The sequence below is a fragment of the Sparus aurata genome, chromosome 16 (genome assembly GCF_900880675.1).
Source record: "Sparus aurata chromosome 16, fSpaAur1.1, whole genome shotgun sequence".
Taxonomy (NCBI): domain Eukaryota; kingdom Metazoa; phylum Chordata; class Actinopteri; order Spariformes; family Sparidae; genus Sparus; species Sparus aurata.
This window is the reverse complement of record NC_044202.1, coordinates 2474992-2491022: the sequence shown is the minus strand read 5'-3', so window position 1 is coordinate 2491022 and position 16031 is coordinate 2474992. Positions and strand designations below refer to the sequence as shown.

The following is a 16031-nucleotide window of genomic DNA, read 5'->3' as shown; positions in this document are numbered from 1 at the left end:
CTCCTACACGTCCCAGCATCCGCCATGTTTTCTCGATAGCTTAAATACAGACAAACCAAACACCACTGCTGTGTTCCGATATCCACACTTCCATGAGTACACTTGAACGTAGTACAACAGGGTTCGTACAGGTGCTTGAAATCCTTGAAAGTACTTGAATTTCAATGTTGTGTTTTCAAGGTCTGAAAAGTGCTTGGATTTTAGTTTAAGTGCTTGAAAGTGCTTGACATTATAACTCTGTGTCTTTCACAAAATTGGGATCAGACTGGATAATTAATTTCTGAAGTTTTTGCTATTATGAAACATAATTTTAGATGTTTACAGCTTCATACAATGTACATTATTGTGATAAAAAGTGAAGAAAAAATAATGAGTTTATATATTCCTGTAGAAAAGTATTTTACGGCGCGCAGGTGGTCGAGTGGTTAGAGCGCATGCCATATAAAGCAGCTGACCCTGGTTCGATTCCGGCCGGAGGTCCTTTGCTGCATGTCACATCCCCCTCTCTCTCCCATATTTCCTATCTGTCTGCTGCTTAATAAAGGTGTCTATGCCACAAAAAAAGAAAAGTATTTTACCCCAGCAGTGAGGTGCTGGAAAATCTTTAAAATGACCCTTAAAAGTGCTTGAAAAGTGCTTGAATTTGACCTTGAAAAATGTGTACGAACCCTGTACAATATCCGCACTTACTAAGTACGCAGATTTCAGCAGGTGAGAGTGTTGTTCCAAATCTAATACTCCGTGGTGACCTTACCGGAAATTACGATCGCGACAGCCGCCGCGGCTCGTCACCCGCCAAAAACAGCCCGCTTTGAACGGTGAACATAAGACATCTACGGTTTTTACTTCTTAACAATTACAATCCTACAATCCTGCAATATGGCTCCGCTGCAGGCGCTGTTGTCTCGGTAGCTATTTAAAAAAAAAAAAAATCTGAGCTGAGCGCCTCTGCCTGGCTCCACTTCTTCCGCTACGTAGACAAGATGGCGGCCGTTGAGTGCGTAAAGCGTACATCGTTGCACACTCAACGTTTTTGCCTTTATGAGGGCAACATCCGGGTCCTTTGAGTACACTTCTTTTCGCCGCGATCGATATCAGAACACCCTAAGTACTCAAACTAAGTATAGTAAGTACGGGAAGAAGGCTTTTCATGTCGTCGGTGTCGGGGAAGCTGAGACGAGTTCTGAGTGTTCAGCTTCACGCCGCTACAGACTGATCCTTTAAATGAACGAGGGAGCTGCATATTTTCATTGTTGTGTAACCTTTTTGCTAATTTCTGTTCAAGTGCGTTAAAATCATTAAAACAACAACATGTTTAAATGAAGTTCAGCTGTCAGGGGCTGTAAAACTGTGTGTATGCACATTAAGGGAAATATAAATATTTGGTCAGAATAAAATGCATTATTTTATAAATGTTATTCATTGTTAAATTAACTTGTTAGTTTACTGCATCGTATTGTTATAATGTTTACCTGCAAACTGATGCATCTTGAGCCGTGTTTTCAGAACCGTATCTTAAAAGTTGGTGGAAACATCTTTGAGATAAAGATGTTAAAGGTCCCATATTCCTTTATTTTTCTTTTTTAAGGCTCAGTCTTCTGCGACTGGTCAGCTCTCACAGGCTTCAGCACCACCTGCAGTGTTTACGCCTCAGTTCTGCCGGTGCTTTTGCAGCCACGGCCGAGCCGAGGGCGCGGCTGAGGGCTACAAAAATAAACCTTAAAAATGTACCTTTGATCCAACTGATGCATTTGACTTATGGTGAAATCAAATAGCACATTTGGCCTTGGAAACAATCAGTAATAGAAGAAATAAAAGATAAAAGAATGCTGAGGCCAAATTTCCTGTCTGCATACCACTGAGTGTTTCCTTCTCGAGTTACGAGCTCTACATGTCAATCATGGTGTTAAAATCAGAGTTGTGTTTCACTGAGGTGAGAAAAGTGTCTGACTGTCTGTCTGTCTGTCTGTCTGACTGTCTGTCTGTCTGTCTTCCAGCATGTCAGTTATTCAGATCCGTCTCCTGGCACTCTGCTGGACTTCCACACGAAGCATCTGGGACTCAAACTCTCTCCCTCTCCATCAGACTTTGGTTAAAAGCGAAGTCGAGGCTTTGAAGCGCGGGCCAACGTGCCGACCTGCTGCACCGGCCAGGCTGAGGTGTAGGATGGCTCTGGGGGGGAGAGAGAGAGAGAGAGGGGGACACAGGAAGTACAGAAACATGCCTTGATTTACATACACCGTCATGCTTTTTTCTCTCTTATTCTGCAAACACAGTTTTGCTCTGTGAAAACTTGTCCAGGCGTCCACATGTTTCCATGTTGAAGCAGTGAGGGATGATGATTTATGTCACATGGATCCATTTACAGGAGGCATTAAAATTCCAATGCAGTAAGGAGATGCATGATGGTTATTTATGTGTAGAAGCAGCAGCGGAGCCTGTTGAAACATGGATGTCAATACACAGAAAGTTAGCTGCTGTTCCGCCACACAGATGGAAAACTGCATGTAAAGGTGGTGTTAAAATGTCGGCGAAGGTGAACTGAACATCTGAGTGGATATTTGAGTCTTTAAGTGAAGCCTGGACACACAGAGGGATGAATAAACATTGCAGTTGTACAGAAATCAGAACATTAAAAGTACAGGAAGGTCGAATTCACTGCAACCAGGCAACACGTGCACACAACATGCAGCCTCTTTAGGTTACACTTTGGTAACCGGACAAATCTGCAAGCTTGTGTTTCATCCGCTCAGACAGATTTCCTCTGCCAGATTTGAAAAGTCACACAAGACACATTTAGCAGCTCTGACCAGTCGTAGGTCTGTCCGGCGGAGTCTGGTCTGCAGGTCCGTCTACCCGGCAACACACCGAGAGCCTGAAACTCAAACTCAGATGTTTTCAGGAACACAGTTCAGTGACTTGTCCCGATTTAATATGAAGAAGTTTGTGTTTTTAGATTTGTTGCAAGTCTATCCAATTACTATCCTTTGCTGGTAACAGGATGGAGTTATATTGGAGGGTTTACAGAGACATGCAGCGTCTCCCCCCTCCTCCCCGAGCCGAGCCGGTCGGGCTGGTTGCGGTTCGTCTATCCTGAGATCTGACCTGGAAACTCAGGGGTGAAGTGGCCCATTAACCTCCGTCTGGACGTCTGTAGGCCTCTTCACGGGAGCCACTTAGCATCGCTGCTGTCGTCTCAGCTCAGCTCCCTCTGAAGAGCGGTGAACCTCTCCTTTTTAGGAGAAGTCATGCATCCATCCGTCCCTCCATCCATCCAGGAGCAGCCGTGGCGCGGAGGACAAGAGGTGTTCGCTTCAAAGAGCTTCTCCAGGTCGAGGTCAGCAGAAAGAGTGCTCGACCACCTCCCCGAAATCCACTGAGCTCTTCGGTTTCACTGGCAGTCAGGAACAACACAGGTCCGGTCTTGTTGTGGGACATGAAAGCCGCGGCCCCGAGAGGAGAAGATTTACATGCTGGTCGTGTTCCTCTGTCAGGTTGATCCGTGTTTATGCACGACTTTCTCTTTACTTTGACAGCTGCTGTGGTCAGAGTTGTAGATTATACAATTGCTTGGCAACGCTACTGTAGAAGTGCAGATGCCACGTTAGTCAGAAACAGCAAACAGTCAAAGCCCATCTTAATGGTAACCGTTCAGAGCCGGTACCAAAAATCCCATGAGTCACACAGATGGACGTAAAAAAAAAAAAACTTCTCCAGAAAATGATCTCAAACCAGCTACAGGTGAGGACGAACGTGCTGTGTGCAGTCTGGACGGTGCACGACATGAATCGGTGTATTAAAGATCATGATTTCTAAACATCAACTTCTATGATTTGGATGCAAACATTGCAGGGAAGTGCTGATGAAAAGTACTCTACTCATACTCCTCAACATCTCGCTCGGTGACTCGCCTACAGAGCGGTAACAACAGTCTATGGTGGCCCACATGGGACATTCAATTCAATCTGTGTCTCCTTGGAGTCACTTTACATCCCTTCGTGGTTATTTTTATTCACTTTTTGTGACTTTGTTGTTGTTTTGTGTCCATTTGTAGACATTTCGCATCTCATACGAGTAAAAATGCTGCAATCAACTCGAGAAATGGCAAAAATTCTCTCCAAAGTCTATGGTGGCCCACAAGGGACATCCACATGACAAGACATAAAACGCTCTCACTCTGGGCATATTACTGACTCTGTGCTGTACATTTAGTAGTTAAACTGCATTGCATGTACTTGTGCAGTACACTTTGTACTTTCACTGGCGGATCTGTGTGTTAGCAGCGTGTCACAGATGGACACCAGAGGGATTCAGATGACAAGATGTTTATCATCAGAACCGCCATGTTTATCCTGAGCGTTTGTGTATGTGTGTCGTACGTGTGCAGAGGACGGATTCCACCTTCGTCATGACGCTCTGAAGGCTCCAGTCCAACAAGATCAGAGAGGAAACCCGAATAGAAACTTAAACGTGTGCTGGAGCTCAGACAGACTCTGACAGTAATCTGAAGATCCTCGAGTCTGTTGTGTAACGTCGTACAACGTGTTTCTGCAACCTCGTGTTCTGCAGGATAAAGTCAGGACGTGTGTCGCCTCGTTGTTGGGTGAAAGCTCTCTTTATGTCTCTGCAGAGATCGGACATTGAAGCAACAGCAGCAACTTCAGATTAAGAGCTGTAAATCTGTGATATTTAGCAAAGCGGCAGTGTTTAAAGCATCAGCCCAAGGGTCCTAATTAACAATTACTCTTCAATTCTGGCAGAAGCACGCTAAAAATCCCCAAATCTGCAGTTAGTCTTCTCATCTGACAGCGGCTATAAGCTTAATTTAAAATGATTTTCTCTGCACTCTGAAACAGGCACATCTCAACACGTTTGATCTAAAATGTCAATTCAGCTGCTCTGAAATCCTGAGGGGAGTGGAGGAGGCTTTCTAATGATAAAAAACAGAGTTTGATTTATCATTTCATCGGCCTTTGATCGTATCACACGATGCCACTGCAACTAGCGCCTGAGGTGAAGCCTTGACAGACAGGTACCATGGAGTGGTATGAACAAAATGTGCCCAGGGAGGTGAGGGCAGAGACAGATAGTCCAAGACAATGCCTTCCTTCACAGAGAACTGGATCCAACAAGAGAGAGAATGATGCAGAATTAATGTTACAGCCTGGCACAAAACAAACCTGGCAGTTTTTACGCGGAGAGCGGTGGAAAGGTTGGAGTCTGATGAAAGAGTGAGCAAGGCGAGAGTGTGGAGAGGAGGCAGAGAAAGTGATGGACACATCTTAGAAAAAACTGGTGCTGTGTGAGTGAAATGTGCCTGAAGAGGCAAACGCAGGTGTGATGTTTGACTCCAGGTGACGTTAGATGAGATGGATGTCAGAGAATGAGATAATCCTTTGATGGCGAGAAGATACGATGGGATAGGATGTCTTTAAAATGTCTCACTGAAGGAAACTCATCTCAAACACATCAGTACATCATGTTACTGGCAGATCCGACTGTGCAACTTTCACAAAGAGGATTTGACTGATGATGATTTGATTCCGGCCTGAATGTTGGATAGACGGCTGGGTATTGGTTGAAAGCATGATCACTCTTAAAGTCACTTCAGCCATGACGGACAGATGCATTATGGGACAACAGGCCTCTGAGCACTGACATGTTAAAGGTCCCACAGTCATCAATCACGGGAGCACAAGAGATCCAGGTGAAGAGGTGTGTTTCCTTTGAGTCTTTTTTACATCTATTTTAGTCACTTTGGATCTCTTATTTAATCTGTAACCAATCTTTGTTTGCATCTCTTGTAGTAACTCTGTGTCTCTTTGTAGTTTTGCACCTTCTTGTAGTGGCTTGGTGGTGTTTCTTTGTGTAATTATTTTGCTGTAATATTTTGTCTCTTTGTCGTTGTTTTGTGTCTTTTTGTAACCCTTTTTGCATCTTCTTACGGCCACTCTTTGACTCTTTGTATAAATGTCTCTGTGGTGTCATTTTGTTTTGTGCCTTTTTGTAGTTGTTTTGTGTCTCCTTGTGGACGTCCTCAAGCCGTCAATTTGTATCTCTTTGTAGTCGTTTCACCTCGTAGTGCTTCTTTCTTGTCGTTTTGTGTCTTTTTGAAACCCTTTTTGCGTCTTCTTACAGCCACACTTTGACTCTTTGTGTCGCTGTGTTGCATCTCTTTGTAGTTGTTTTGCGTCTGTAATTGTTTTGTCTCTTTGCAGTTGTTTTGTGTCTCTTTGTAGTTGTTTCGTGTCTCCTTAGAGACGTCCTCAAGTCGTCTCTTTGTATCTCTTTGTAGTTGTTTCTCATTGGAGTCATTTTGTGTCTTTGTAGTTGTTTTGTGTCTCCGTAGTTGTTCTGTGCTTCCTTGCAGTGATATTGTCTCGTCTTTTATTTCTTTTTTGTTTTTTCCATCCCTGATAATGTATTAAAACCAAACTCTCCACATGTGTGATATAAAATTACTACTGACAAATAAATAAATCAGTCAGGCTTTTGGCTGTCTAGTTATCTCGCTCCGTGTGACTGACTTCTTCACTACTTATGGATGTATAAACTGAAATAAACTGATCCTGTTAGCTGTAAAAAAGCTTTTGTGCACATGTCATCAAGATGAATTTGCTGTACATTTGGCCTTTGGCAATTAAAGTGTTTCTGATCAAAGAGAGAATGAGACGGTGAGTTCAGGGGAGAATAAACCCCAAACTGGAACAAAATGTGCCTGCAGACCTGAACACCTTCACCTGAACACTCAAAGCTGCGGTTACTGAGATTAATCCTAAATTATAAAGATGGCAGAACATCAAGACTCGCTCTCGTCTTGTAAACTACAGTTTGATGGACTCTGCTGTTGACACAGCTCTCCAGACTGACACCAGGAGGTGGAGTATGCTTTTGGTTGGGTGTCGGGGTTCACCAAGGTTGTGCCTTAATATTACATTTTATATTTCAGCAATATTGAAACAATTGGCCAACCAAAGCTCAGGAGGGGTTTGGACATGAACACCTATCACGCCAAATAATGTTGCAAGACTGAGAGGGAGAAACGGAATAAATCAGCCGACATAAAAATGATGTACGATTGAATGAAGACAATGAAACCAAACTGCAGCTGTCTGCTCGTAAAAGAGAAAATTGAGAGCGATCCAGCTTTCTTTGCAACATTATATAAAAATGGGTTACTGTATGATTATATACCATCTGACATTACTAATTTCTTCTCATTATCTTTTGTGGCCTGTCCTCTTTCACGACACCGCGGTGTGGAGGAGGGTCCTGTGACATGCTTTGTCCTGCTTGATTTGTGATTTTGGATTTTGCTTGACTTCAGTTGAGGCATTTTACAATTAGCTGTGTGTCACAGTGAAGTCAGAGGTCATTATGGCAAAGGGAAAAATATAAAATGTGTGAAAAAAGCAGATGTGACAGCAAAACTGAACAAGCAGCAGATCCTGCTCGTTAAAAATTTGACCTTGGGGTTGATTTCTTAAACGTCAAACTGGCAGATTTACTGTACTCCGTATCTTCAGTATCTGTGGAGGATTGTGGGATGGAGGTCACGTCAGCCTCAGGCTACATGTTTTAGACGGCTGAGTGACAAGTGCTGGAGCGAGAATTTAAAGTCGACGCCAACAATGTGCTGACTCACGTTGAAAGGTTGCGTGTTGCAGCTTTAAATAAGAGATAATAAGACAGACGCTGGTTACTGACGACAACATCAAAGATGCAAAGAGACTCAAACTCGTGGAGCTGCAGTGTGAGTCCACGTTGGGGGGGGAGGGAGGCGGTACACGGGCCAGATTTGGACGCAGGGTTCAGTTTTCTGAAAGGGAGCCACGCTGCGCTCACGGTTGACGTGCTCACTCATAATGAGAGCTGATTTGGGACTTTATCACGCATTAAGCCTTATTGTTGCACCTCCGGCCAACTGATGACACAGTGATCCGTCCATCGCGCTGTCTCAACCCAAAGGCCCCGGGGCTCGACCTCACGGCGTGCAAATGGCATGACGTAAGGTCCGGCTGCCCCGTGTCATGTCTGTGTGTGTGTGTGTGTGTGTGTGTGTGTGTGTGTGTGTGTGTTGTACAAGCTTAAAGAGGGGAGGGAAAGGTCAGAAAGTCTGATCTGCTTCACACTGCTGCAGGAACGTTATACAGACAATATTATCAGATACACTGACTTGTTCTGTATTTGATGTATTTTATAGTTTAAACATTCATTAGATAAAAACCCATATTATATTTTAAATATCCAACCACCCAGAAGCACTTTTCCTTTGCAAGGTTGTTGTGGTGTTGCAGTGAATCCCAGCGAGAGTTCGCCGCTGCATCGCAGTTTATTACAGCAGCCATTCATATTCACACCGACAGGAAATCATGAGTCACCGCTTCACCTGCAGGTCTTTGAGCTGAGGGAGGAAGCCGGATGTCACTGACGTTGACACGTGGCATCAAAACTCCACGCAGAAGCCGGCAGGTCGGAACCCAGAACGTTCCTGCTGTGAGGCGACCAATCCAGTCAGACTACACCTACAATTATATACGTAAACAAATCATCATTATCAGTTATTGTGTTCATTGGAATGCACGAGTCATCTTTAATTCAAATATTTGGACATATTTAATCGAATTTACATCATTTCACAAAGTAAAGCTATATCTAAAAAATGGGATTCGTTCAAAATACACACAGTACTTCATGACTGAATCAATAATGTTTGCATGTAAATGTACATTTGTGTAGTATTTCCTCACAACGAAGCGAATTAATCATAAACTATAAATAAGAATATATGTGAATAGTGTCTCAAATCTGAATTAGATGTCTTAAACTTAAAGATAAAACATTTTTTAAAATTGTTTTAAAATGTCATTTATTTTAACATTAAAAAAATCCAGATATTTTACTTTAAATTTGTTTGATATAAGCTAGTTGTATTAATCCTACAACAATAAAATCAGTATATGTTTATAAAAAATACATGAAATATACTTTATTACTTCACTTTATCATGTTATTAGTATCTGTGTTTATTTTCTTTACGCTATTTGGTGAAAACATGGATACATCTTATGTAACAAATATTTTAATATACATTTATATTTTAACTAGTTTTAAATAATTATATTTAAGTGTGTAACATTTTGTTTTAAACGCAGGTTTCAAGTCGTTCTGTTTAAGTAGCATCATTTATTTAAATGACATGTTTGAATATTGCCGTGTGTACGAGTGCGTGCAGCTTGTTTGTGACCGTAGCTGAACTTTTGCTTTCACCTTCAGGCTGTTTTTTGTTTCCTTATGAAAGTCTCTCTAGCGGACGTCGTGTGACAGATTAATAGTGTGCAGCACGCACGACTGTGTCAGCGTATCAACATAATGCGCTTTACGGTAACACAATAGGAACCACTTTCCCCTTCCCTGTCAACAGCGTCTCCTTAGCTTTCATTATGTGCAAGCAGTAAAACTCCAACATGAATCCGATCCAGTCCATTTGCTTTGATGAATAGGTGGATGATATTGGGAGTTACGGCGTTCCTCTCTTAGTTCGGGCTTGTCTATAAAATGCGTAGCCTTGGGTGGTGTCCATGTAAGCCAGGCGTGCCGCTTCAAACTCTTCAGATTTCAAAAGGCGATGAAATCACTCAGTCAGCCCGTTCCTCCGTCTTCTGACTGAACACCTCGTGTGTCTGATAGATTACCATTTTTTTCCTGCTTATTCACCTCATGTGTCGAGTTACTGTTCTGATGTTCTGATTAAATCCATGAATGGCTCCTGTTGGACAACTTTTATCATCGTTTTAATCAGGCAAAGAGGAGAGGTCCACAAAAATTAACATGTTTACACTTTCATTTTCCTTTTACTACAATATGAAACTGATGACTGAATATGATGCCACTGTATGACCTTCATACGCAAACAGGAACATCAGCGAGAAGATTGAATTGTTCTTTAAAGTTGTTCTTTAATGCACAATATGTCATTTCTGCTGCTATTCAAGTCGGCCAGCTCTGGAGAAGACAGTCAGTGCAGATCCAGAACTTCTGGAGGAATAAACACCAGCAGTCTCATCAGATTCTGCTCCGATCCGGAACCATTTACTGACGGGAGCTCAGAGATGACTTTTTTAATTTGTGGGATTAAAAAATTGATGTATCTTCACTCCTGTTTATCAGCCTGACTGCAGCTGTGGTCCAGAGGTGACCTCCATTGTCAGATGTTTCTGTTCTGTAATGTTGACTGGAGCTGGAGGGGAAATGGACTTTACTTCATGAATGCAACGTAAAAAAGAGGAGAGAGAAGAACCAGAACCAGAACCAGAGTCTCTGCTGAGTGCTAAGTTTAGCCAGGAATATGGTTTTGGTTTGTCCACTCTGGGCTACTGTAGCAACATGGCTGACTTTGATTAGCATGATGCAAGACACAGATACAAAAGGCTCATTCTTAGATCATGAAAGCAAGTTTCAGGTGATTTTACGCTGCCAATAGATCTCTTCAGATCCTAAACGATGGGCGTTTAAAGACGATCCTGAGTTACATTTGACATTCAGGACTGGTAATCATTTGTTTTAACAACGTGGTAATGATACTTTTTTACTTGGAGCACCACCGTCGCACTGTGAAGCAGATGTCGGTGTGACTCCCCTCTGCATGTATATACAGTATGGATTCAGGTTTTTAAGCAGAGGAATGCAGGCGTGGGCTCTGAGTACATACCCACAGGACACAGGCATTAACGTCAGATATTCTGATGAGGCGCCCAACCCACTGCTTACCCTCCTCTCCTAAATCATCGATTCCCTCTCTCTGCACTCACACTCTAAACTTTCACTCCTTCCCTCTCTGGAAGTGCTCATTGTTTTGAGTCCTCCTCCACACTTTGATGTGAAGGGGTCAAGCGGAGGCTCCCCTCCTCGTCCTCGGGGAGAGGCGAACACCAGAATATTCAGTGTCAGGAACATCTGGGAGAACGCCGCTAAGCAGGGCTTACTTGGCAGGCGGTTGGTATTGGCACCGACAACCTTCCTACCGGGGGCCTTTCATCTCCGTTTGAACATGTGGACTCGGCCCTAACCCTGGGAGGAGTCGGAGGGCTCGCCGCCAGCTGAGAGGCTGAGGCGTGGTCGCTCAGAGGAGGAATCCGGCTCTCCTGCTGTCCTCAGGAGCTCCGCCGAGCATTCCTGCCTTCCCTCCTCTGTTCAGTCTGTGTGCGAGTCTCCCTCACCTCCTCCTTACATGCTGTCAATCCCTGAGCCTCTATCTGCGTCCAACACATCACAGTTTTTGGTTCACCAAAATGTAAGTCATGTTAGGATCACAAATCATCCCCCGACGTCAGGAATCTAAAGAGATGACATTCATTTCGCAGCTTTTTTAAGGCGAGGTGACCAAAAAAACGACTGTTTGACTGCAGAATTGATAAATGTGTCGAGGTATGTGGAGTCCAGCAGGTATCAGGTGTAACGTGAGTCATTTGTATGTAGATATAAAGAGAACAGACTCAGTTATGCTGTGAAAGACCAAATCCTCAAGTCACATTTCTCACACCAAACTCAGAACTGTGTTACTCTGAAGCGGCTAATCGAGGCTGCAAGCTGTTTATCTGGCACCACATTACGCACACATGTAGCTGGAAACCAAAGCTCACAGAGCAAACAAGGAGGAGTTGAAACATGTCAGAGCTTCTGAATCTGACAGAGAGAGAGTGACGGGACGACGAGGAGAAAGAGTGTGATCACAATATTACATTTATACCTCCAGCCCGGCCGCGGTCTGCTCACCCTGCTGCCGTCTGGACAGAGATACAGAGGTGTCCGGCGCCGTATCACCGGACTACAGAGCAGCTTCTCTCCTCAACACTCCACCATGAACAGTTTAGTTTTGTGTCTAAATTTCCAGACAGTCTACATCAACATCAAGTTCCTCCGAATGCTTCCGGCTCATCCTGCTCTCACAATTACTTGAAGACAATCTGGGGTTACAAATACATGTAAAAGGTACAACATTTAACAAAAACTAACACACACTTCATCAAACAGACCATATCTCTGGCTTGTTTGCTTGATGTTAATGCAGGTGCATTATTATGTGTGCACGGCCAGAACACTGGTAGTTATTGACCTTGATGATACGAATGTACTTCGTTGAGAACGAGCAGATATTTCTCTGATGTTTTATGCACACTTGCATTTTAAAATTTGAGCAACTGGGTCTGATCCAGCCCACCAGAATACAAATTAACTGTTGCCCAGATTTGGGCCAGTTTTGTGGCTAGCTATTGTAGAGTCTGCTTGTGGCTCATATCTGCTAACAGGAGTGGACTGTGGTGCCAATGTTCCACACGGGATGTCGGCCACAACAATTTTGCTACCTGGGCACCGTCGTAACTGCAGTACTTTACGCATCAAAGTGAGAACAGGGCTGCAAATAAATTAATGTTGCGTACCTTCTTCTGCTTCTTCTGTTGCTGAGAAAGTATTCATGTCCATCTGCGACTCGCTGTAACAGACCTCCGCTGCACCTGAAAGACAAAGACAGGTAAATTGTTGGGAATAAATAACTGTAACGTCAGAGTTCAGGTCCAAACGAGGGTCCTCGTTGCACCTCACCTTCCGTCAGCACAGCTGATTAAAACTCCACATGAACATCAGAAGTGACACATTCATTAAACATAATTCATGTATCACAGCTAAAAGGTATTCAAAGCACAGTGTTTTATTTAAGAAACGACTTTAAAACGTGCACCACTGTCAGTGGATCCATTAAAGCGCACCGGCCTGAGTGTTTACATGATGAGCTCAGCTGTTGGACGTGAGCTGGATACCGACACTCGCAGGGACGCGGTCCAGCACCTGCGGTTGTGGCAGTATTTCATCATCAGTGGAGTGTGTGTGTATGAAGCACGCTGCTGGTGATCCAGTGAAAACAGGTGTGTGTGTGTGTGTGTGTGTGTGTGGAAACAGGGTGTGTGTGAGAAGCAGGAGGAGGCTGGGGAAAGTCATTGAGCCTCCCGGCTTCATTATATCTGGGTCATTGTGTTTAGAAGCTCAGTGGCGCCAGAGCAGCAGGTCGGGGAATACCTCGGATTTTACTGTGATGCTGCGACGGGACCGGCACTGCTCGGGTACCTCAGTCACTACAATGTATGTTTGAGGTGTAAGAATAGACCCCATTAACTCTGGTGCAGATCAGGATATCAGGATTTTTATTGTTTGAGTTTCTTTAACTTTACGTCATAGGCTGTGTTTTCACATTGTTAATTTCTAAAAGTGAACACAGAAGGAATGTGTTAGGCCTTGGAGAAGGTATACGCTCCATCATAGTGGCACAATTATTGATTTAATACTGTGGCAACGCTGCGCTTATTGACTCATTTAGTTTATGCACAAAAGCCACCTGGTTTGGGTTCGGAGAAGATGATGTTTCGCCTTAAAGGGATATTCCGGTGTAAGTTTAATCCATGGTCTAAATCACCGTGAAACTGTGTTAGACTCCCTCTCGAGAGATCAAGTTAGCAGACCGCTAATTTACGGAGTTTTATCAACCTCAGAAAAGACCGCCCGACAACAATACACTGCAGTAAATGGATCCAAATATAAACCGCCACCAAAAAGCCACAAATAATGCTCAGAACAGCACCAAACTTCAGCAACAGTACAAATAGGGTCTCAGCACATAGTCCGGGGCATCTAACCTCCGCTAGCTTAGCTGGATTTCTACTGTGAAGCTAAAAACAGAGTTCAACTCTCCTCCATCAGCTTCCGGGTCGGGGAAGTCCCGACGCGACGATTACCGAGTGCAGTTAGAAATGCTCAATTCCGTTCTTTTCCCTGTCCGCTCTCGATAATAACTGTTATAAACTGGCAGGTAAGACACATATGAACTTTGATTGCTTTTCCATGGAGTCATAATCATACATTTTCATCCATGAGCCGCGGAACTCTACTGCACTCGGTAATCGACTCGTCTGGACTTCCCGTCAACAGGAAGCTGCTGCAGAAGAGTGGTAAATTTAGTCAGCTTTTCAGTAGAAATCCAGCTAAGCTAGCGGAGGTTAGATGCCCCGGACTATGTGCTGAGACCCTATTTGTACTGTTGCTGAAGTTTGGTGCTGTTCTGAGCATTATTTGTGGCTTTTTGGTGGCGGTTTATATTTGGATCCATTTACTGCAGTGTATTGTTGTCGTGCGGTCGTTTCTGAGGTTGATAAAACTCCGCAAATTAGCGGTCTGCTAACTTGATCACTCCAGAGGGAGTCTAACAGTTTCACCGTGATTTGGACCATGGATTAAACTTACACCGGAATATCCCTTTAAAATACCTGCATCTTTTGCCTAAAACATGGCTGCAAAATGTCCAAACGTCTCATTAATGTCATCACAGTTTAAAAATTAAATTAAAAACATCCTCTCCAACTGGTCTGCTGTCCTCTGTTGGTCTGTTAATGTTTGCCTTGACGGGTTTGTGGACACCACTGGTCAGTAAATGTCTCAGATTTGCTTCACGGAATTGTTCAAACTTACGATGCAACAATAAGATGATTAAAGCTGGACAGGCCGGTCGACTTGGACCTGTGGGAAGATGTTCCTTTTGCATTCTGCACTATAAATATGGTTCAAGCTTTATGTTTCTGTTGAGATTGAGAAGCTAACATGACAATAAATGAGATGACATTTTCAGACCAGACTGCTGAGCCTAAAACAAACGTTTGTCTCTCAGAGTGGAACTGTTCAGTCATCCATCCATTAAAGCGTCTCTGCTCTGCTGAACCAGACAACCCACCTGAGACGAGGCGGCTCCACTGCTCCTGCACCCGCCTGGTGATTGTGGTATGGCAGCCGTCCATCTCCTCTGCAGATTACCTCTCCACACTGATTGTCTGTCTGGATGCAGAAGATGAGAGACCTTCGGTTAAACATCAAGCTGAGGCCTCATCACGTCACCGTGGAGACCGCTTTGTGTTGATCGTTTGAATGATCCACGAGGACGAGCGGCAAATGAAGCGTGACACCACGATGTCGTGAAGTTAGTGGATTTAGGATTTAAACATGCGGTTGTTGCATCCAGGTGAAAGTGGAGGGAACTTAATCCTGAACACTATCATGTAAACTGATCTCTGGTAGATTTACCTGTGAAGAGCAATTTTACATGAGGGAAATTACCAGAAATCTTAAGTAACTATTACATTTATTCTTAAAGAAAAAGGTCCAACAAAGCAGGATGAAGCCCTAAAATTATGACTACATCTTAACCCACAGATGAAAATATAAGAGAAGACGAATGTTTCTGAAATTCTTCACAGACAGAGGAGTTTCCAGATTCAGCAGCCATTAAACATCCATGATGTGACGATGAAGCTCACCAAAGTTTTAAGTCAACCTCCTCTTCATCTCTGGTATTTTCTGGGATGTTCCGCACGCATTTATTCAGCTAAAATATCACCAAACAAGCTACTTCCTGAAATCATCTCATGCTCATCACCTGGTTGTTGTGTGTTGCTGCCTATTGGCCGACCTGATGTCATGTGGCCTGAAGTGGCCAATGAATGACAATTAACAGAATATTTTGGAAATGCTGCCTTCAAATGTAGCTGATGTGGTTGTATTTCTGACCGCTGGCATTATCTTGTATGGCTGTAGACTTCCAGGCCACCTCGGAGGACTGAAGGCCGTGTTACACCACTTCACTTGGTGATGCCTCGGCCTGCTCAGTCCTCCTCCTGGATCCACACTGTCAATGAAATTTTAAAACTGTGATTTTCTGTACGTGTGATGTTTCATATCTGTCCGTCCTGGAAAAGGGATCCCTCCTCTGTGGCTCTTCCTCAGGTTTTTCACATCTTTTCACAGGTTTTTTCTTCTTTTTCCATCTTGAAAGTCTTTCTTTCATTTGAATCGAGGGTCTGAGGACAGAGGATGTCGTTCACTAAACACATTTTTTTGCAACTGCACCACCTACGTAATTGGATGACAAACGTAATATTTATATTGTACACACATACACTTGTTTGCTAGCAGATCTTGAAAGACTACGATCG

At 43.6% G+C, this 16031-nt stretch overlaps 1 long non-coding RNA gene across 2 annotated transcripts; it reads right to left on the bottom strand.

Annotated features, from left to right (window-relative positions):
• Window positions 1-1574: 1574 nt before the first annotated feature.
• Window positions 1575-15462, bottom strand: LOC115566350 (uncharacterized). 2 transcript variants are annotated; one of them, XR_003980978.1, is made up of 5 exons: window positions 15357-15462; window positions 14777-14877; window positions 12441-12515; window positions 8390-8525; window positions 1575-2172 (listed from the first exon to the last, which is right to left on the bottom strand). It is a non-coding gene; the product is annotated as an uncharacterized LOC115566350 (long non-coding RNA). The 2 variants fall into 2 exon arrangements; XR_003980977.1 differs by lacking the exon at window positions 8390-8525.
• Between the last annotated feature and the right edge of the window lie 569 nt (window positions 15463-16031).